The sequence below is a fragment of the Ixodes scapularis genome, unplaced genomic scaffold (assembly GCF_016920785.2).
Source record: "Ixodes scapularis isolate PalLabHiFi unplaced genomic scaffold, ASM1692078v2 PGA_scaffold12__126_contigs__length_90152505, whole genome shotgun sequence".
In the NCBI taxonomy this organism is placed as follows: Eukaryota; Metazoa; Arthropoda; class Arachnida; order Ixodida; family Ixodidae; genus Ixodes; species Ixodes scapularis.
Window position 1 is genome coordinate 24,625,622 of NW_024609838.1, and position 20,667 is coordinate 24,646,288.

Here is a 20,667-nt window from a genome sequence, read left to right on the forward strand (position 1 = left end):
TGAGCAGGGGCCCTGGGGAGCGTTTTGCGAGCAAGCTGATGATTCCCAGCAACGCCAACGTGATCAGGTATCCAGAGTACGTGAATAGGTCCTCTAACATTGCTGAAGAGGGCATTTTCAGAGGAATATACGACGCCCTGAGCAAGCTGAAAGCATGCCAGCTTCGAGTCCGTGTAGATGTGGCTGCTGCGGCCAGTGAAAAAGTTGGGAGCGGCAGCAACTGGGACGGTGAGAAGTTCGGCTTGGAAGATCGGGGAAGTGCAATGCTAAGTGTTAGAGTGTTCAGTGCCGTGGGAAGTGATGAACGCGAGTGCACCAAGGTTGTCTCGAAAGGATGCTTCGGTTGAAAACGTGATGGTTGTCGGCTTCCCGAGCAATTTTCTTGGTGTAGTATGCAGCGCGAAGGAGACTGCGGGTAGGATTGCCTTGCCTGTCCATGTGGCAGGGAATTGGGGCCACGGAGACAAGTTGGAGGATTCTGTTGTCCAGGTGAATGGGGTGAGGCCGGGGTTGAGGGTGTGCTTACCCTAGTTCGTGCAGGGTGAATCGACCCGTAGAAGTATGCGAGAGGGGTTGATGTTGGTGGACGCGCTGAATGTCAATGTCGGAAACTGGGGGTAAAACGACGAGTTGGAATAGTCGGACGGTACTAATGGTGACTGGGAGGACCAGGGTGATCTTAGTGGCCTTACGAAGAAGGGCGTCAAGCCTGCCTTCCGAAGTACGTGTGAGTGATACGTACGAGGTTTGATAGCGAACGCGGGTGATTATGATGAGAAGGTCTTGGTTCTTTGAGTCCCACGCGTGTTTCCGCACGGAGAATATTGTTGATGATGTGTGCAGCCTGACGGAGGATGTGTTGTACGGCAATTGTGCCTCCCCCGTCGGGTTGTATATGAAGGCCCGAGACTTTGAGGGCCCTTTTTGGGCGAACGGCACTCGAGTGATTCTGGAGGGGGATTTGAAGGGGGTTTTCAGTGGAGGGAGTGGATGAGGACCAGGGAGGTTTTCTCGACCGATCAGGCGAGACCAACAGTGTGGGCTACTTGGTCGACAGCTTTGGGTGGGCCCTGAAGAGAGTCTTGGATATGTCATGGACTTCCTCGATTAGTACAGATAGTGTCATCATCGGCTGAAAAAGAGGGAAAATGATGTCACGTGACTTTGTGTCACGTGACCCATACACACAAATTCAGTTTCTTCGCTACATTTTGCCGAAAAATTGGCGTCACGTGACAAGATGTCACGCGACTTATACTCACATTCAGTCTAAGCGCTAGATCGGGCCGAAAAAATCGGCGAGACGTGACCTACGCAGAAATTCAGTTTACCCCTCCAAATTTAGCGGGAAAATTGACACATGACCATCCGCAGCCCGTCGACATTCGCCATATTCTGTGGACACGGGCGAAGAACGTTTAAATAGGGCCAGGACGCCGCATAACGTCATGCCCACCGACGCCGGAAATATAACTCAATCCCAGACTGCCTTGCGCACCGACGCGCTCTCATCCGAGTTCCCATCGTCTGCTCACCGCTCGCTGCCATCGGCCGTGTTCCAAAATTTACTCGATCTTACTCCAGGGCAAGGATTTTACACCCCAGGCGTTCTAAAACCTACCCGCGTGCAGCGTTTTTCAATCTGTGCTGTCACGTGATACGATCCGCCGGAGTAACTTGGTTCCATTTGGGCAAGATTTGGAACACAGCCATCGTCTGCTCGCCGCTCGGTCGACTACGTTAGGCTTAGGCTAAGTCTGCTCCGTGCCTGCGGTCTGCTTCTCGTCTGCGCGCTGTCGCGGCCGGCCTTCGATACGATCGGCGCACCAAAGGAAGTTTTGGTTCGAACCCGCATTCTCATCACACGGGAGGGAAAAAACACCTACTGGAAGCAGCTAGGGCTCGTGCGGCCATCTAAACTCGCGATGCCCTTCTCAGCGTTCGTGCGTACGACGACTGGCACGCTCGCTTTCCAAAGCCGCCGCTATGACGACTCGGCCTAGACGACGCTTCCGGCGAGGTGTCAATACCGTCCGTTGCACGCCGACTTCCTACTGGTCAGGCAAATGTTGGGCTCAAAATCCCACCTGTTCCACACCGATTCAGTCGACGCCGCCATGGAAATACGGGGCAAACAACTGCGTTGCCACGGTAATAGAGAGTTTTAGTAGATCCTTCCGATACCTCCGATAGCCCCGATAACGATACTATGCATGCACAAGGGAGGCGGTGGCGGAGTATCGGGTATCGTTATCGGAGTCATAGGAACGATCTACTAAAACTCTCTAATGACATGGCAACGCGGATGTTTACCCCATATTTTCATGGCGGCGCCCGCTAACTGAGTTTCCTAATCACGATAAAAATGACCCGAGACTGTGGTAACAAACGGGAAACTTAGTAGAAGAGAAAAGACACAGGAAAAAGATCGTTTCAGTAGCCGAAAGACTGGGGGGACATTTCGTGACCACGCCTACTTGCGTTACACTTTGCTCCATGTATGGAGAACGCGGACGCCACCTCCTGGCGTGCTATGCTGGTCGCAAACAAGAACGTCACGTCACGAGAGCGTTGGGGCGGAGTCTCGACTCTCAAACTAGAAGGTTTCTTGTTTATAGGCTCCGCCCCAACGTTGGGGTGCACGCAGGCGGTCAGCTAGAATCTGACGATCCCCCTCCCTATACGTGGCCACGCAGTTGGGGTGCAGAAATAACCGCATTTCTCCCAGTTTTTTTTTGCTCCCTTCTTTCTTTTTTCTGGGCATTAGAACGAGGGAAGAGCGGAGAAGATGCCAACTTCCGGTGAATGAAAGGAAACAGACAAAAATATTATACTTTTATAAAATACGAAAGGTTATGACGTAAAGTAAATTTAGCTAAGATATCTGAATTTGTTTTCTCGAAGTCTTTCGCTACGGTCTTTGAAAATAAACATAGCGAAAACCGCAGTAACGACCTTGTGGTACACGATCACGTTAAAACACCTGAGACATGGGTCTGAAAAAAAAAAAGAAAAAAAAAAAACCCTCGAAACAACCAAAAGTAGAAGAGGCAGGGAAAAAACTCTTTCAGACGTTGAGTCAATCAGACGACAAAGTCAGTCAGTCACGACCTTGTGGTGTTTGTACCTCCCTTGCGTCGTTAGTTTCCCTGTTTCTGCACGATACGAATGGCATTACGAAAAAAAAAAAATGTTATGTCAAGGTACGCTGCAACATTGACCATGCTTTGTGAAGCCGCCGTGAACAGAAGCTGCAAATGAAATATCCTGCTTGCTCGTGAAGAAGACTCCGAATGGATAGCGGGCTGACGGCGACTCTGTGATAATAAAGAGTTTTAGTAGATCGTTCCGATAAATCCGATACAAAACCCTGTACTTCGCCGACGCCTTTGCACATGCATCGTATCGTTATCGGGTATCGTTATCAGAGGTATCGGAACCGTCTACTAAAACTCTTTAATAATGGACAGGTCGTCAGATCGACGCAGAGTGCACCGCTTGTGAACACGCTGTGGATGATGCAGGAAAGCTTCTTCGTGCAGTTTTAATACCGCTTTGCTTCGTTTGCTCACTACAGTGATTACGACGGTAATTGGATTCCACGCTTCACACGAAGTACAGATGTGCCGGTGACTCGCTTTCGGTTCTCGACGAAACGCAATCAAACACACTCAAACGCAAGTGTCTGAACCGGCCTTAACACTTTGGACTTCGCCGACGTAACGCTTGGCAAGATGCAAGACTTGGCTCCTATTTGTGCCGGTGTTATGAAGCTTGAAAGTGGTGGTAGTGTTGTGCTCGTAACTTGTAGTTCCTCGTAGCGAAAGATCTAGGCGCGATCCAATTAGTAGCTGCTGCTCGACGGTTATCATGGTCACCTTCTGTCGTCGCGCAGCCGGTCACACTGCTGTCGCACTGTGCTTTTCGACAAGCGGTATTGTCGTCAGAAGCAGTTCTCGTGTATCACGAAGGCATCCGCGTGCGTGAGAAAAACCCGTCGTTTTGCGCGTTGGTCCAGCCGTCGTTGCGCAACAAACATCGCCGTCATCTTTTACGCTCCAGAATCCTGCCCAAAGCTCGTTCCACTTCGAGCAATGAAAACAAAATCTACAAGCAGGGGCAGATTACCCCGAACGATGCTCGCCACGAACGTTGGCTCGCACAGCGCAAGCGCGTCTGCTCGGCAGCGTCGTTGAGAGCCCGGAGCACGTTCTTGTTGCTCTATACACTAGCTCGCACACGCGGTGAAACAGAAAATAGGAGGTGTCGAGAAATGCCGCAGTCAATCTTGTTGCACGACTTCCAGTATGTGCTACGCAGGTCATATGTGTTCGTACGTCACTCTGTCTCCAAGATCCGAACTCGAAAAGCGACAGTTTTGCGGCAAACGGTTGCACCGCTGCCCTCTATATAACTTTTTTTTTTTTTTTTTTTTTTGACACGGGTTGATTTGATGATAAAACGGGGAACGTCAGTGGGGTGCGGATGGAGAGGAGTGGAGAGATACGCTGGAGGCACAGCTCGAGAAGAAATACATGGAGGTTACTAGAACTTAGCCAAGAACGTTACACGTAGAAACACAATTACGGTACAATTGGCCCTGCATTTTTTTTTTTGTATTATGGACAGGTGTTTTTTTTTTTGTTGCTTTCTAAGGCATATGACTCTGTTTCGCTTTAAATCCGCCCACAACTGACGCTATGCGATCTGAAGGAGCCAATCAAGGATCCGCACAAGTGCATCGTCACGGGAATTCACCGTCCGCGGTTGGTTTAGTCGGTGATAAAGAAAAAAGAAACGCACAAAGGCGACGAGCGGCGTGACGACGCACTTTTGGGGCTCCCCGATTGGCTGCGTCAAATCAAATTACGTCGGCTGCAGTCAGACTTGGAAGTGAAACGGAGTCTAGACACAGCGTTCTCCGAAAAAAAAGTAGGAAAAAAAAAAAAAGCAAATTGAAGCGATGCGTGGAGGCCACGCCACGGCGGAAAATAATTCTTCTCAGACTCCAGTCGGCATGCATAATTCAAATGCCCGTCACAATGTGTATGCGCGCACACTTCGTCCCTGTCACTCTCTCTTTCGAGAGGAAACTTCTCGGCGAGAAATTTGAGAAACCACGAAGGAGACGTTTGCGTTACACATGCTTTAAAAAGAAGTTAGCCAAAGAAGTATACGTGGTATGACAATGTACTTTATTTAAAAAGTAAAAAAAAAATGAGTGGTTACTTTTTTGATGTCTTATTAACCGGATATAATCTATTTTGATACACTCAGACGACATTCAATGTTTTGAAACCAAATGTTGGTAGAAGACGAATAAAAAAAAAAAAGAATGAAGAATTGAAATTATTCAACTTGGTTCACAACAAGCTGACAGCACGAAGGAAGCTATAGTGTTTTTGAACCAACCAACCTTCCGTATCGCACCACGTGATCACACTGTCCGGGGATCGCAGCGCTGAAACAGTACCAGGAGCGGGAAGGCAGGCGAATGATCGGTCGGGCCAACACGTAGATTCCACCGCCCTGCCAGCTTTGCGGTAAACAGATAATAAAAGGCACTTCATTAAGAAAAGAAAAAAAAAAAAGTAAAGGGCGTCCAACTTTTTTTAGCCGTGGAGTTCTATTTGGTTGCCTTCAGTCGATACTACGTAGAAATCGAGGCCTTACACCGCGGGGTGAAAATCGCGTTCCTTAACTGCTGAATAAATGATTTCAGAGTGAAGGTGCTTGCTTACACCTTCCTGTCGTGGAAGTATGAGGTACCGCTCTCATATTGATCGTATCTAACAAGATTGGAATTGGTTACGCCTCGCAGAGCAAACCTGATACCGGTGTTCTATGACGATCATGCAGATGGCTCCCATTTTGATGGGATTCACAGTGCGCCCCCTATGCGCCGAAAAACTAAGTGAGAGGAGGATACGAGAGCACTTGTCGAACGAGCGCGTTCGAATGGAAAGCCAAACGCAGGACGCCTGCGTTCCGCGTTTTAACGCGATGGACGAGTGCACTGGAGACAAAAGACTGCTAGCTTTAGGCCTACCATGGCCTCTTATATACTGATAAAACCTGGCAGATCGCCACGAAAATTGGCCGCCCAAATGGAAAAGGTTGAGCGGCAGACAACGGATGAGAGGGGAACCACATGACTGGCGCCCCATGGCGGCGGGACGCCGAAACACACTTCTCCCGAGCGAACAAGTGTGTTTCGGGTCCTCACCGCGGCAAAAGCTGTACGCCGACGTCCAGGTTCCCCGAGAAAGGGCTCTTTAATGCTATGCACTACCAGATCCTCAAGCTCCAAATCTGCGACTGGGCACTCTATGGCTCCATCGTCCAAGTGCCAAGCTTTATGATTATGGAGGAGGCTATGGGTCTACCCACTAATTCCAACCAGAGCTCGGGGTTCTGACGTCCCCTAGCGTTCTCGTCTCCTCCGCTCTGTCACTTTCTAGGCGCATAGGCATCTTGCGCCGCCCAGGGGGCGCTGCGAAGAGGGCCTCGTAAGGACTTGTTTTGGGTAGTACAAACCCGAGCGTCTCAAACTGCCACACACGTGGAAGCGTGCCGGCTCTAGTGAGGAACGCGAGATGACGAGGAAAATTCAGAGAAACAACAAAAATTGGAACGCCGTCGAAGCGCAGGCCGAAGCCGAGTCGTCAAGAGCGTGAGCCAAGAAACTCCGTTTCACGCGTTCCAAAAAGAAAAAAAAAAAAAAGGAAAAGTAAAGCGTCGGGATCGGAGACGTATATGCAGAGAGTTTGGGCATTCATTGGGAAGTGTCGGAATCAAATGAGGAGACACCATTGGCCGAAAGCAAGTGTCCGAGGGCGTCTTCGCAAATTCGAATGTGGCCAACCAGAAGCCGCACTTAATACCCTGGCGGTTGTCGCTAGAAACGAAATTAATAAGTGCGTCGGAGTAACTCTCAGTGACTGAAAATATGGTGCACGTGATGTTTCAATCACGGTCATCCGAAATCGTGGTGGAAGAGCGCGACTAGCGGAACGATCGACATAATCTGTACGCCAGGCGCCGAGAGCCGGGAATCTGCCGTCCGAGGGGTCACACACTGTCCGAGCAAAACATTGTTCGATAGGCATTACGTTTTTTCGCATAATCATAGTCGAAACAGCACGTGCACTTTATTTTCAACAATGAAGGGTTACTACATTTAACTCTTACGCGCTTATTAAAATCTCATATCTATGATTAAAAATGTTTCTCGTTACCACCGCTAGCGTTGCTGTTCGATCAGCAAAGCAGCGATTGGACAGGAGTCCCGGCAGAAGGCTGACGCAGTGTTCGCGCTCAATATGTGACTCGTGCTCGGTCAAGGAAGATGACATCAAGAATCCAGTCCACAGGCATTGCGTCGGGTCATGAAGGTAGGCGCTTCTGGAGGCGACATGAAGTTACCAGAGCTGAAGCCAGAAGTGTGGAGGAACACGCCTGCAACGATGACCAAAACCCAGAGACGCTATTGTCGAAAAGAAGAGCTCTCTCCTTTTAGTTCGATAGCGTCCCTTAGTTTTGGTCATAGTTGGGGGCGTGTCCTTCCCTGCCGGCTTCACCTCTCGTGGCGTCATGCCGCCTCCAGAAGCTTTGTTGTAACTTTGTAAATCTCCTAATAAAGAGTAAACGCTTATGCCGTAATTGTTCGAAAGCGAATAAAACATGCCACTCCACTGCGGTTTCAAGCGATAGGTTTGCTTCCCCGCACGGTACGTCGTAGCCAGTTTTTCTATCGTAGTATGTTTTTCTATTTGTGCTGTTCGCGTGCGGCCGTGATGGCCGTTTTGGGAATTCATATCTGTAGAGGGGATATTCACTCAGCTGGAAGCGATGCTTCACGGGCAGAGAAATCGCTTTTAGGTCAACTTGAATGCAGTCAAAGCCACGACTTGCGGCAGGTGTTACGTGTACGGAGCTACGCCATGGCGAGCTCGAAAACTTCTAGCGCTCATCCCAGCGTGCCACTTGGAAGGCAGTTTCTCCAGGAACCGTAGCATATTTAAACAGTAAAATAAAGGGTATAATTTTGTCGATTTTACCTACCATCCTCCCTTAAATTTAGAATTCCAAACTGTAAATATGCGTACTTTCCGTCATATTTCCATATTGTTTAGTCCTTTCCTTAGAGCGCAATCTCTCTCGGGGTGGCGACAACAAGAAATTGCAGACGACAGTCACATTGGCCACTCTACGATTGGAGCTACGGTTCAGACCAGCGTTCTAGCATAACTATTCGCAGGTCGATCGATTACACCGTAATCCCTCAAGCAGTCATAAACTCTTTAAGGTAAAGCGGAATGTTACCGTGCGACACACCCGCCCCCTCCGATCAGGACCCGACCGGCGGCATCAATGCCTGACAGTTTACGTCATCTCATCTTTTTGTTGCACCACTGATACGTGAACAAACGGTCACATCGGCGGTAATTCCAATCTTCCGTTCACAACGGACAACACTGCCATCGCGTTGTTGCTGCGATGTTGCTGACATGCAGAAATGCAAAACCACGTTGATTGCCGGTTGGCACTCGGCATCAGAAAACAGAATCGAACTCAGCACAAAAGACACACAGGCAACCGGCAGCAAAGCCTGCCTGTCTTGGAAGCAGTTTCCGCAATTTCCATAACGTCGTCAAGGTCGTCATGTTGTTTCGCACGGCATAAATTGGTGGCAAGGTTGCGCAATCCGGAGAAGGCCATTTTAGCATAGTGTACGTAGCGCTGCTGGCACTGCTCCGGAACTTCGCTTTTTCTAACGGCTTCGTTTGCTCGTTTGAGAAAATCAGTGGTAAAAACGTCAATACAACCGAAATTTTCTACACGTGCGGACTGGGAGACGAAATTACAGGCGGCCTTCGCTGCTGCTGGAGCTCATCAACTCAACAACATTTATTAAACAACACGCGCGACGTGCTCGAAAAACAAAACTGAAAGAAGACGAGGCGGGAGGGCGGAACCTTTCTGGCCGTCTGCTTGGCGAAGGAGAAAAACGTCTCGTTCTTCCCTTCCTCTTGTGTCCGCTTGGGGGCGCGTCAGTAGAAGGGAGGAAAACGAGCCGTTGCTACCTGTTTTCTTTTTTTCTTCTTCTTAGAGTGTACTTCCATGCGTCCGGCAAACCCCGAGCTTCGTGCAAATCGAGCTGGACGAAGCGCCCCGAAACATTTTTTTATGTTTGCCACAACGAGGGTTCGCCACACTGATCTCAATGACGATTGCTGGATCGCGCTTCTCCGCTTGTTCGCCGCAGCGTGAGTGAAGCCACCTGACTTCACTCGCTTGGGATACGATTTGCGGGTTTGCTAGCCTTTTGCTGCGGTTTTCCAGCGTGCTGTAGACACTTTTTCTACTCGTTCGTCGTCATTAGGCGAAGAAGTTTTTTAAGACGCTGTGTATTATTGAGACTTGTTGTTGTGAAGACATGGAAAATTTTACGAAAGCACAGTGTCGCAGGAAAAAGGCACAACTCGTTGCAAGCAAGGGTCTGGCGGCGTGTGCAAAGCTTCTTGGCACGCCGAAGTGCCGCGTTTCTGTGCCTTCGCACGCTTATACCGACCAAAAATTGACGACGCGTGAATGTGTTTAGCGAGTGCAATGTGCATGAAGCTTTATGTGCCTCTGGATCAGCGTCTTACTTTACTCTAACGAGTTTAGCGTCCACTAGCGACGGAAGAGGGAGGGAAGGTACGTTTTTTTTTGTCCTTAGACGATTTACACAACACCGTGCACAACAGCTCCTCATCACTGATCAATGCTGACTTATTATCAACCTACTTAATTGCACTTGACGTTTGAGCGCGGCTCGCCTAGTTGTTATTGGTCAACAGACTGCACGCGACCATATCGGCCGTGCTTCAAAGATTTTCATTCTCGCCGTCTTGTACTTTTGCTTTCAAAAACCCTCCTTGCTCCACAGTGTTGCCCTATTCGTGCTCCCACGTAATCTATTAGAGTAGATTTGGAACATAGCCATGGTTAATAGTACATAAGAACACGTACAGATCTCCCCCCTTTTGTTAATAGCAACCCACCGGAACAGCTGGACGATCCAGAACTCCGTGGCCTATATATATATAAATAATCTAAAGGCATCTACGCGCGACACACGTTCAGAACTTTGGTGCGGCGTCAATTCTTGACCGGTATCCAAGCATGCGAAGGCACAAAGATGCACCACTCGGCGTGACAAGGAAGCTTTGATCACGCCGCGACACCGGCGACACTTGTTTTCGACGAGTTCTACCTTTCGATACGGCTTTACGCACATTGCACTCGCAAAACACATCCACACGGCGTCGATTCTTGGTCGTTGTCCAAGCGCGCGAAGGACAGAGACACGGCACTTTGGCGTGCCAAGAAGTTTGAACACGCCGCCAGACCTTTCTTTCGACGAGTTGTGCCTTTTTCCTGCGACACTGCGCTTTTGTAAAATTTTCCACGTGTTAAAACGGCAAGTCTCAACAATACACAGAGTCTCAAAAAACTTCTTTGGCGAATGACGACGAACGAGTACAAAACGTGTCTACAGCACGCTGGAAAACCGCAGCAAAACGCTGGCAAAACCGCAAATCGTATCCCAGCGAGGTTGCGTCCGGTGGCTTCACTTGCGGGAGGGGGAGGGGCGATCCAGCAATTGCCATTGAGATCAGTGGTTCGCCAGTAGTCCCTGATAGGATGATCACGAAAAGGTGTTTTTTCCCCATGGATGGATGGATGGATGAATGCGACTGAACCCTTTGAATCGGGCGGCGACTTGCGCCACGTAGCGAGTTTTCTTTTTCTCTTATCTTTTTTTTTCTAACATTGCCCGGCCTCCAGCGCGCGCTGGTTGCCCTCCACCGTGCTTTGGTAGCGCACGCACGTTAGAGGCTCACCAGACTTTTCTTGTCCGCAACGGAGCAAAATCTGCTGCTTTTGTGAACTGACTAGTTTTCGGCAGTTCCACCGCATGTTCATAAAAATGTTTTCTTTTTGTCGCCAACAAGTAACAGTTATGATACATTTTTTTTAATGAGACATCTTTGACATGTTTACGAGTAGGGTTTGTTTCTATCAAACGCTGCGTATTACCTCAATCCTCCTGTCTTTGGCTTGACTTGTGTTGGTTGCCTGTCCGTTTGTTTGTTTGTCTGCAGGTCTGAACGTGTCTGTTTAATTATATCTATATCCATTATGATGTGTGTCCTTCTCTTGGTTTTTTTTTGTGTTCGCCGGCCTGTATCTGTCGTTCTGTGTGTGACTGTATGTTTGCTGTCTGTGTCAAATGTTTTCCTGTGCCCCAAGTCAGACATTGCGCCAACTTTCTTCGCGGACGCGACAGTGTATATGTATGTCGTCCTCACGGTTTGTTTCGGTTCGCCTGCTTGTTTATGTCGTTCTGTCTCCATCTGCCTGTTTGCTGTCGAGGCTAAATGTTTGCCGGTTGCCCTAGGCAAACATGACACAAAGTTCCTCGACATCGTGTCTCCTTCTCAGTTTGTCTTTGTTATTCCGTCGGCCAGTGCGCCAACGCAGACATTGTAAAGCAAGCTCGTTCACACTTATGCGACTCAACCACATCTTGTCGGCGTTATTCAAACTTTCCAGTGCCAGTTTTCTCTTGAAAATACTATATTTGTAAAGGGACGGTTTAGAAGAGATACAAAACCATGAAAACAGAAATGAATGAATATCCTACTTCTGGCTGGAGTCCAAACAAAAGAGGGTGAGACGGACTGAGTGGAGATTCTTGTCCGCGAATCAAAACAACGGTTACTCAGCATAATCCGATTGCTTCGAAATGTAATGAAATTTTAGGGTCATCGGTGCTCTACACGAGCTCGTTAAGCCGATTTTAATATCAGTTCCCCTTTTCAGCAAGTTTATTGTTCCAAATTTTATTACTCGGAGATAAAATAACATTACTCGCACGATCGGCGTACTAAAAAAAAAAATATCGTGAAAGAAAAATCAACTACAGGGTTGAGCCAGTAAGTTAATTGGATGTAGCGTGTTCGGCAAAGACTTCGGGTAATGGCGATATTTGATTTTCAAATATATTTTTTCCTCATTTATATATATTTTTCTTATGGTGGCAGTAAACATTTTATTTCTTTTAGTACGATTCAGAGAAAGGTCTTTCCTGGGTGAAGTACATCTGAATTAAGTTATACGGCAGTACAACTCGTGTCGGTGTTTATACTCATTTCCTTTTTTCTTTAATTTTAGTTTTCTTAGGTTTGGCATTGCGCGCATGCCCGCTACAGTTCGGAGTACAGCCTGCGCGAAATGAGGTTCCTCCGTGTTCAATATGGTGAGCCGCTGCCGCTCAAACATCGTTCTTCTTTTCTTTTTTTTTGTGCAATTTTTTTTTTGCGTGTTGTTCTTGAGTTTCTTTGTAGAATATTTTCATTAGACTGGTTCCTCGGTCATCGGTGTCTGGAAAACGACATGTTTTCTACATTATGTATGATGTATGGTGTGTTTTGTTGTTACTCCGAGCGTGTTTTGTGTTGCTGGTTTGGTTAATCGATTCATGTAATCGACGACCTGGTGCCTATAGTTATACCATAACGAATATAAAGAAATAAGTATGAGTGTGTGAGCGACTGGACAGCCGTCATTTGATATTAATGCGTCACTTCAGCCGTAGAAGAGAGGCATTTCTCTCTTAAATTAAAATTAACTGGTGCTAGTTTGTTGCAGATAAGGGGAAAAACACGGCGCAAACGACGAGGATTAGTAGGAGTCAGCGCCTGTCTTGGTCGTTTCCTTCGAGAAATATTTGTTTCTTGCGCTGTGCTTTTGTTTTGTTATTTATCTCTTACCACTTGAACACGTGTGCGAACAACTAATCTAAAACCGGAGAAAACTTTGTGTATTGTTTTAAGCTATTTTTGCAAACACGAAGAAATTTACTCAACGCAAATAAAAATTGTGAAATAAATTAACATATTTGAGAAATAAAAATAACAAAAAGACAATGAAGTTACAAGAAAAATAGTTTTATGGTTTTGATTTGGGGGGGGGGGGGGGGGGGGGAGACAGAGCGCGAGCTGTATATTGTTTGTCCATTTGATCTTTTTTTTTTTTTTGTCGTTTTAAACGATGTGTTCGCTGGAGTCGCCAATGTGACAACTCCAGCGAAATCGACGCCGCGTAGCGGCAACGCCGAGAAGCTTCAGAGCAGAGGTCGTTTTGACTCTGCCGTCTGCTATCTCTGCTTGATTATCGTAGGCTGCATAGAAACAAACATCGTTTCCAGTAATTACTTTTACGCTTCCCTCGTGTCATTCCTACGCACTAACTAGGAGAAGGTTACCGCCGTCGAAAAATCGCTTTGCTTTTATATGGAACACCGATTTTACGCTACAGTGCAAGACATTTCTGGTGGCCCCACATGCAGAACGACAAAAACAACCTCCTTTCGTCCGCCATTTTGCCTGAACTACGCGCCCCCTATAGTTCGCTGGAGTCGCGAGTACTCTAGTAAACGATCGGGGCTCGTGCATGATCGAATGCTGCACTGCCGCTGTGTGCTCGGTTCCAGCAATACAAGGTCGCGCGTCACGCACAGCCCTATACACCAACTCATGTTTACAAACAAACCGGAGCGCCCCTAGCGGACGTCACCGGCGCCGCGCATGCGCGATGGGGGTGTGGGCAAAAAGCCCGCCGTCGCCCATAAACAAACCATTGAAATGCGATGTTGTCGGCGTCGGTGTGAGTCCCCCTGCTTTTTTTCGCGTTCGAATTGTTGATTCTAAGTCTTCCTGGCGATGTTTGACTACTTGAGCGGCGTCGGCGAAATTACCGAGGCTCGTTACACCGCGAAACTTCGCGTGAATAATGTGACATGTGGCAATTCATTCCGCGTGGATGCCGCAGTATGTACGCTAAAACCTGATTCGCATGATGAGATTTCACTCGCAATTTTCAGTCGCGACGCTGCTCGGGCCGCAAAAGCGTGAACCGTAGCTGAGATAGTCGACGTCGGTACTGAAAATTGCAAGCAGAATCGGACCAAGTCAATTAGGCATAGCAAGTCAGTGATGGTCACTCGTAACAATGATAAACATCTGCTTGTATTTACAGTTTACATCGAGCCTGGTAACCAACCTTCAAACTTAAATCTTTTGAGACCTGTGCTTACTTCGTATAGCAAGTACCCTGCCAACGTTTAATCTACGGGCCGGCGTCGTTTATGAGAGCAGACGACAAGCAGAAACGTTTGAAAGAGCAGACGACAGTTCGAACGATCAGGCGGCCGTTTGAACTTGAAGACGCACTGAACGTCCGCAGGTGGTCCGCACAACTTGATGGTTTTCTGGCGTTCGTGTTGGAATAAAACCAATAAATCTGATGACCACAATATCCGTGAATTTAACTCAAAGTGCTTCCCGCCCAAGCAATCATTGTCCGACGGCGTCTGCTTTTCCCTTTTCACGGCACATATCCAGATTTTCGGACGAACCGAGCGCGTGAAAACTGACCTTCAAACGTTCCTCGTCTCTTTTGGTACGGCCCCAGTCCCGGCGTTTTGACGAGAAGGCAGGTTTTTGGCTAGTTCCCTTCAAAACAACGCAGGAATACACGTCTGGCATGGGGACTTCTGCCCACAGCCCCAGACCGGAAGTGCGACCGACGCGCCACCACCGCGCCGTGACGTCACAGAGATGAGTTGGTGTATATAGGGGAAAGTTCGGCCAGATCGCGTGGCCTCGTTGACAGCTCGTCAACTACGTCACTGACACGCCACGCGAACGCCAAGGCCACGTGCCCATTTCGCCATCTTCTAGCCAAACCAACGCCGAGGACCTATGCTCGTATGCTTCCCTCTCGGTCTCGGTTTCCTCCAACGTATGACTGTTTTATTGTTTTTAAGTCATCCTCTAGCAAGATTTGAGCTTCGTCGTGTTTATTCAGGAGCTATATTAAATAATACCCGTGCCACATGGGCAACTCGAATGGCATTTACAACGAATGACATTTGTGTGATCGGCGAATCAGCTCGCATTTGTCGCGCGTGGAAAGCGCCACGCCCGGAGTGTCGCTCGCTGATTGGCCGTCCGTTCAAATGTCATTCGTTGTAAATGGCATTCGAGTTGCCCGCGTGGCACGGGTATTAGTGCCCGTTACCTTGTCTATATTCTCCCACAGTACGCTCCGCGTTACCAGCCGTTCATACGCTTCGCGGGCGTTCGGCGCGTCACCAGCGGTTCATACGCTTCGCGGGCGTGCGGCGCGTCACCAGCCGTTCATACGCTTCGCGGGCGTTCGGCGCGTCACCAGCCGTTCATATGCTTCGCGGTCGTTCGGCGCGTCACCAGCCGTTTATACGCTTCGCGGGCGCTCAGTCCGTCGCGCAAATTCCGCTCGCGTAAAGTTTGGAATTTTCAATTCTAGTTGACGCATATTGGTGTTTTTGCAGTGCGCAACGATAAAAAAACTCTTAATTTGCAACTGAGGGGCTTCCCGTAGAGTGTTTTGACAAGCGAGCGTATACACGAAAATGTCGTCGTTGCCCGTGTTTTCGAAGAAAATTATTTGTTGGGTTGTAAATTGAGCTAAAGCCCTTCGTCCGAGATTTTTCAAGGGTTTGTGTTTCTTCGTAATTGCATTTTCTCTTGACTGTTGACTATTTGACGGCGTGTCAAACGAGATGACTTGATCGAAACGATCGCTACTGCCGATATGGGATAGCCACGCCGTGCGTGCTTACCGCATGCCTCGACCGAAGTTTCGCAGCAATGAAACAGCGATCTTGCCTTTCGAACATTTAGAAAGATGGATGGTTACAAATAAAAATTGGGAGCCATTCCACCCTGTCAAGGTTGTTGTCCAGCGAAGCTGTAGAGCACCACCACAAATGATTCATCAACAGACACAGGAAATCACTTCATCAAATGTTTATTTACATTATACACACATAAATTTGAAATGGTAGTGATGATTGCTTTGTGATTACTATGATTACTTATCAAAGTGCATATCGAAGTGACGAGGCGTATATGCATTTCCATACAGTGGTGCGGTTTTACATTCAATTTTGTTTTTGCACACGGGTACCGAAACTGCATGAAACCCTAGTTATACACAGCTTTGCTGTAATAAATAAAATAAAAGAAGGTTGTGCGGAACTAACTTTTGTCGTAACATTTGAGCCGTCTATTTTCTAACGGAAGGTTACAAAACAAACATCGAGCGACTGAGCGTCAGGCGGGTTTTCGCGAATTGTATGCTAGCTGGTTTTAATATACTTAACTCAATTGAATGGGCCGTTCCTAACGGCACTGAGATCTCAGCATCTATTGTCATATCATTACATACAAAATTAATGGAAGATAGACAACAAAACTAGCTTTTTCATACCAAAAATAACACTTATTGGAAGGCATGTAATAATACATTCATTCACTTCGCTTTTTGGAGAAGGTAGGAGAAAATGTTTCACAGGTGGGACATCCCTTTCTCTTGCTGCAATTATTCACATTACACATTATATGTGAGCTTTGTGTAGAAACTAGTTCGCTAGTTTTCGTCGCGACTGCGACGAAAACTATATTTTATAAAAAAATATCTAGATGAAACAAGCATTCTTACCTCACAAAGACAGAAGCCTTCCGTGGGCATTCACAATTGTAGCGCTTGATCTTATTCAATCATATATTTTGCGAAGTTTCTTTTTTTATTTTCAAATAATAAAACAAAACCAACCAACGAAAACCATGATGGCTCTGACTGAAACATCCAGCCGCACAACAATCGACCATTTTCTCACGAGGAAACCTAACAATAAGGGTCTGTACGCAGGATACCGTTCGGTCCTGCATGCGCGCTCGTTGGCCTGGGTTAGGTACTAATGGTGAACAGGCCCGCGATGCTCCCCCGGTGTTTTTCGCGGTTGCTAGGCCTGACGTCATTTCTATGGAAGGAGTCTGGGAGGAGCGAATGTACGGCGAGAGGTCACCGAGGACAATAGATGTCCAGGCTCTTCCCATATATATGGCTCTGGTGTTACGGACTTGGTTGCGCCCCCCAGCCGAGAAAAGCTGGCCGAGAGCTGACAGGCCACAATACATATCATGTTTTTGTTTTATCTATGCAAAACGTCGAAACGTTTTCAGAAACCCGCGGCTCTATGTTTAGATAGATACACAACTTCCGGCGTCGATTCACGATTCGGAAACTTTGAACCGCGATGCGGACAATTTTTGGTTTCATCTCCTATGCTTGAAAAATTCATCTCTAGAAACGCCGGCTAAAAAAGAACAAAAAAAAAAAAAAAACAATCTGGCCGAGTCGACACATTTTGTTTCTTCGAAACTGCACCCCGAAGTTTGTGACGGCTGTGATGAGAACAAACTATTCACCAAACTTTGCCGACCCATCACGATAGAGCGTCGTGCAGATAGGAATAAGAAAGAAAAACAAAATGGCGGCAGCCTGTTATCCAAATCCAGACGTATAGACGCTATGAACAGCCGCCAGGGGCGCTGCTTTCCTCCGGAAGCCGCGCATATCCTGCCCACTTCCGGTTCCCGAAAAGCGGAAGTCAAGGGAAAGGCAGCCATCGGAACGGAACTCCACGTCTGAATTTCTATATATATATATATATATATATATATATATATATATATATATATATATATATATATATATAAAGAGTGACGAATGTTGACAAATGCTTCCGTTGATATATGGGCAAAAGTGATGTGCGCAGACACAGCAGCCGTAGGATGAAAAGAATAAAATTCTAATTTAATGGCGAAAAAAGTCACGCAAGAAAAAAGGGTGAAGTGCCGAAAAAAAGTTGTATTAGTTTACGGGAATAATGAAGACTAGGCACAAGAGCGCTAATTACGCGGGAAAGAAACTTTTAAACAGGACGGAGTAAAAGTCAAAGTTAACACACAAGAACTTACAAAAAATAAATTGTTAAATGAAAAATAAAATAAAGAATTGAAAATAAAAAATGTATAAAAAATAAGAAAAGGGCCTGACGTCCGTCGACGTTTCGGCAGTGGCACTGCCTTCTTCAGGACGGGAGCCCACATGGCGTGGTAGGTTAGTTTTATAAAATATCTAGGGAGAGGGTTAGTAAACGCGAAAGTTCGAAGGTGTTTGTAGGGTAAGGGAAGCACGTGGGGGACGAGTCCAATTTTGTCGCGATGAGGGAGGCGGTTCTGGGTTTGTTTTTTCACAGGTGCGCTGGTGGTATGGAGGAGCTCGTAGGGAAGGGGAACACAGAGGGCAAAGTCCAATCTTGACGCGATGAGGCATGACAATTGTAGGTTCTGTTTGTCGGTGCATTGGTAGCAGAAGGAGCTTGCCGGGAGAGGAAGCGCCAGGGGGTATGAGTCCACTTTTGTCGCGGTGAGGGATCAAGGTTGCGGATTTTGTTCGGAAGCTGCCTTCCCGGGTAATTACGGTGCAGTGGGTGAGTCGTAGCGTCCTTGAGTGACCGAGTCGTCTGGGGCCCTCTTTCTCCTTGTCCCCGAGGGCTGGTACGTCCAGACCCAAGAAGGAAGAAAAAGGAGAGAAAAAAAGGGGATTAAGTAGGGCGGGGATGTCGCGGCAGGTGGTCGTTTAAGCTGTGTATGGTTGACAGAGTGCCCAAATCTTTGTTAATTTTGCACTGGAATTTATGAATTAGGAATGACTCGCGAATTTCTCTATTTGTTTGACTTTTGAAGCCACTCTGTATGATGGCTAATTTTGCCTCCGTTATTACATGTCCATTCTGGCTAAAGTGTTTGGATACTGGAAGGTCGGGTTTGCACCTAACGTCGGACTTATGGCCGTTGTATCTTTGACGAAACGTGGATTTGGTTTGTCCAATGTACTGCTCTTTACATTTGTGACATTCAATAAGGTATATTACATTGTCCGAGTCACAGTCGACATCGCTGCTAATCGTTTGACGGAAGTGCGAATTGGTGCTAGATACAATATTAGTGGAAAGCATTTGACGGCATATCTTACAAGGAGATTTTCCGCATGGTTTACATCCCGTTGGTTTTGAATGACTTTGTTTATTTAGTTTTGCATGCACGAGATTGTCACGAATGTTTCGAGGTCGTCTAAAAACCGCTCTGGGCGCGTCGGGGAATATTTCTTTAAGTTTAGTCGATTGCTCTATCAAGTACTGATGTTTCTTTAAGATCGAGCGGATGGCAGGGAGGTTATTACTGTAGGTAAGTGTGAGGTTCACAGGATTTTTGGGGGCATTTCGCGTGGTGTCCGGAGAAAGTATTAAATTACGATCTTTTGCACGTGCCTTGTCTATCGCGTTATCCACTAAGGCCGTTGGGTATTCACGTCCCCGGAACGCCTCCCTGAGTTGTTCTAAATTTCTGTCTAGATCGTCATCGTTTGAGCAGATTCGGCGGCATCGGAGGGCCTGGCTATAAGGGATGGCTGTTTTGGAATGTCGGGGGTGCGAGCTTTTGAACGAGAGATATTGCTGTGAATCGGTTGGTTTTCGGAAGAGTGTGGTGCTTAATACACCATCTACGAGTTTCACAGAGACATCCAAGAAGTTGATACTTGTGAGGGAATAAGAGCTTGTGAATTTTATAGTAGGATGAAACTGGTTAAAATTTTTAATGAAACAAAGTAGATCGCTAAGGCCGTGCTGCCAAATTATAAATATGTCGTCAATATATCGTTTGTACAAGAGAGGAGTCAGCGCGCATTGTCCCAAGAAACTGTCCTCCAAAACTCCCATGAATACGTTCGCGTAGTTTGGCGCCATTTTTGTACCCATTGCTGTGCCATTAGTTTGGAGATAATGGTTGTCGTCGAATTCGAAATGATTAAAGTTTAGTATTAAATCCAAAAGTTTTGAGAGAGTCTCGGAGCTGACAAGCTTGTCTTTTTTGCGGTTGTATGCGGAAGCGGTGGCCTGAATGCCGTCGGCATGTGGTATGTTGGTGTAGAGTGAGGATACATCCAAGGTTACCAATAGCGCGTTTGGGGGAAAGTCGACATTAGAAATGAGATTTAGAAAGTGTGTCGTGTCTTTGATGTATGAGTTAAAAGTTTCGGGGAGATCTTTAATGAGGTAATCTACAAAATTTGATAAGTTTTCAGTCACAGTGCTATTCGACGAGACAATAGGTCGGCCTGGATTTCCTGGTTTGTGAATTTTGGGTAAAAGATAAAAGCGTCCTGGTTTGCAGTCGGTGGGAGTGAGGAAGCTTAAGAGGTGGTCGTCTATTTTGTTCTCTTTGTGCAAGCGCCTTAGGACCCGGGCGATGGTAGCTGCATAGTTAGCAGTCGGATCAGAAGTTAGGGCGGTATAAAAGTTTTGGTCACTGAGTTGACGCAGGGCTTCTGTTTTATACATGGCGGAGTCCATTACGACTGTGGCCCCTCCCTTGTCCGCCGGCTTGATCACAATGTCGTTCCTTTGTTGAAGGTTCTCCAGACTTTTTTTCTCGTCGGGTTTTAGGTTACTTTTTTTACCATTCGAGTCTTTGCGTCTACAATGCATTAAAACATCTTTTTGAATTCCCCTTACGTATAGGTCCAGATTCGGATCTTTGCTGGCGAATGGTGTGAAGTCGCTGGATTGTCTGAAGGGATGGATAGGGGGAGAGGAGACATTTCCATGAAAGTGCTCCCGAAGGCGGAGATTTCGAGCGAAATTATGTAGGTCGAGGTGCA